Below are 3,368 nucleotides of genomic sequence, written 5' to 3'. Positions count from 1 at the left end.
TGCTTGGTCAGCTGACCGCCCAAAATGTGCATCTCTCGGAGTCACGTGGTCCCCGGAGGAGGAGGGGAAGGTCTTTAACCCTGTAAGTGCCGTCAGCTACCAGGAGAAATGCTCCGGTCTCATTACAGCAAAAGCTGAGCCAAAAAAAGCACATGCCTGTTTACGCACATGCGATTTTCGCGAGAGTTGGTTGGCTACAGAGGAGGAAGTCCGCGTTAAGCGCTGGTGCTGCTGCACCCGGACACCCCCAAAAGTCACACGGCTTTGCTTAACATTAGCAAATGTTGGGTTCCTGTTTTTGTCACGCACCTGATTCACAACTTAGCATTTTGTTCTAAAGTAAACGATGATCCGCACTTTTGGTTGCTTTTTTGTTTTTTCATCTTTGTTGGACATCAGCACTGCTGCATGTCAGGGAAGAGAAAGAACTTGTTCATTTTTTTAAAAAAAAGAAAAGCTAAATCACCCTTTGTCCTGATTCCAAAGTGGTGGTAGAATAAGAACAACCATATCCTTCAAGCAGAAACGGAGAGGCACAAATTAATAAAACTAAAAAGCAGACAGAGGCCATAAAGCCAGCACTTAAGGAAAAGACTTGACCCGGCACAGAAAAGATTGTGGTGCCAGTTCCAGTCTGACTTCCTTCAGGAAGCCCCGTTCTTTGCACATACATAACACACTTCAGAAACTCAAGTGACACCGGAAATGCTTTCGGGAATATGCTCTGCTTGTGTCAGGTTTGCAGATTTGTATTGCAGTGTTGTTCTACTGTACTTAAACCTACCCTGAGATCATATTGATCAGGACATGCTAGAAATTCATATATTAAAATTAACTAATGAACAGTATTGTGAGCAGAGCCACATTTGAAGTTTTTAATGCACAGGCAGGCTGTTGTGGGAGGAGGCACTCCTTATTGTAAATCCTTGTAACAAGTGACAATAATCCTGTGGTGTGAGGGAACATTATTGTTTATTATTACTATTATTAAATTTGTATACCGCTCTTCATCCAAAGATCCCAGGGCGATTCACAACCGAAAATGACATGAGAAAACATGAGAAAGTTCTCTATGGACTTATAGTGCACATGGAGGATCATATATAGAATTAATATATAACTATTATTAAAGATTTTCTGGGTTTACAAAACTACATGTCTTGTCTCTTTTTTCAAGTTGTACAGTCTTCCTTACAAATCAGTTACATATGTTGTGAGACCTTAGTGTTGACTACAGTACAGTAGAGGCTCGGGTTGCGAACGTGATCCGTGTGGGAAGCACGTTCGCAACCCACAGCACCGCGTCTGCGCACGCGCAGGTCGCAATTTGGTGCATCTGCGCATGAGCAAGCACCGAAACCCATTCCGGTACTTCTGGGTTTGGCGCGGTGCGCAACCCAAAATCGCGCAACCCAAAGCGTCTGTAACCCGAGGTATGACTGTATAAAGTTGGAGAAGAGGAGGGGTGGAGTGGTGAGGCTTATACAGTGGTACCTCACAAGACGAATGCCTCGTAAGACGAAAAACTAGCAAGACGAAAGAGTTTTTCATTTTTTGAGTTGCTTCGCAAGACAAATTTCCCTATGGGCTTGCTTCGCAAGACGAAAACGTCTTGCAAGTTTGTTTGTTAATTGATTTTCAGTGCATTCCTATGGGAATCCATGCTTCGCAAGACGAAAAATTCGCAAGACGAAAAAACTCGCAGAACGAATTAATTTCGACTTGCGAGGTACCACTGTATATATATATATTTTATAGGGTGCGTGGGGGGTTTTGTGTCAGCGTCAACTGGGTAGGTTCTCTTTCTTTTCGCTTGTTACATTTCCCTGGAAGTCAAGAGAGGTTGGGGGCCCAGGGTATGGTTGGTTGTCTGTGGTTGGCTGCAATGGGGTTTGTTTGCCTTTATGAGGGTGGGGAGGAGGGCTTGTTGGGTCAAGTGAGACCGATTGATTCGTATGCTGTCGGTGGATTTTTGTCATCGTCTTGTTGGGTTGTGTATGTGATAAAGGGGAGCCATACTGGGGTGAAGGCATCCTTTTCTATTTGTCCCCGTGTCAGTTTCAGTGTATTGGTTAGCTATGGAGGATAGTATTTGGACATATGAAGAGCCGGCTGGATCAAGCCAATGGACTGTCTAGTCCAGCTTCCTGTTCTCACAGTGGCCAGCCTGTGGGAAACCCACAAGTAGGATTCACACACAAGAGCACTCTCTCCTCCTGTGGTTTCCAGCAAGTCAGGCAGGGCAGAGCCATCATTTCTAGTAGCCATTGGCAGCCCTTATCTATCTGAAATGTTAAAAAGCCATTGTCAGAGATGTGTGTGGTCAGGCATCTTTCTAACAGTGGGCATATCATTGAGAGATGCCCTCTAGACCTGCTCCCTCTCCTCCACACCAGTGTCACCTGCTTGTTTACTTGTCTTCTCCCTCTGGCTCAGAAGCCACGAGCAAGTAAACCATGGCAGAGGTGAGTCAGTCTCTCTGCCTGCCAAAGTGAGCAAGAGCCTGGGGAAGGGCCAGCCTCAGCGTGGCTACAATGGTGATGAGCAGACAGCTCCAAGTTTGAGGGATCCCTGGCCCTAAAGTGACTTCTAATGGGCCACTTCCACATTGGTGTGCTCCCTTACGATTATCTGAGGTATATAAAATTATGCATGGTGTGGAGAAAGTAAGACAGAATTTTTCTCCCTCATAATACTTGAACCTGGGACCATCCAAGGAAGGTGAATGCTAGAAGATTCGGCACAGACAAAAGAAGGCTTCAGTGTTTCAGGTTGAACTGCAATCCAGATCAGCCTGTAAATATTTTTACCAGTGTATGAAATCATTGCTGTGGTAGAATCTGGCCATTAAGCAGATGAGCCAATGTTAACTCATCTATATCTGAGTGGCTCCTGAAAGTGATTCACCAGCGTGAGGTTATGAGATAAGGCTGGAAGAAGGGGAAACTGCATATATTAGTGAAAATAGCGTACACAAATTCATTATAATAGGGGAAATGGTTTGCCAAAATGTGTTTTATTAGCAGAAATGAGCACTTAAATGTTGATAAAACTTTTGTGATGACTATATTATTATGAGTTTGTGGGTGCCAGACCTTTTAAACCCCTGAACCCAGCCAGTGTCAAAATATAAGCCAGGCTAACTTCCTGATTCCATAGATCCAGCAAGTCAAGCTACCTTCCTGATCAGATAATTGCCTGGGGAGATGAACCATTAAGAGAAGGAAGGAAAGGGGCTAGCTTGTGGTTGGTTAGAAGGACAAAAGCCAGAGTTTAGAGTTGAGTTTGTGTTACTGTGAGCAGAAAATAGAAAGCAGAAGTAAAACTGTAGGCTGGAAAGCCAGAGAAGCAGAGCACAATGTTTGATT

This window comes from Podarcis melisellensis, assembly GCF_964234715.1.
Source record: "Podarcis melisellensis genome assembly, chromosome: 1".
NCBI classification, from domain to species: Eukaryota; Metazoa; Chordata; class Lepidosauria; order Squamata; family Lacertidae; genus Podarcis; species Podarcis melisellensis.
The sequence above is the reverse complement of the archived record's forward strand: the minus strand, read 5'-3'. Positions refer to the sequence as shown.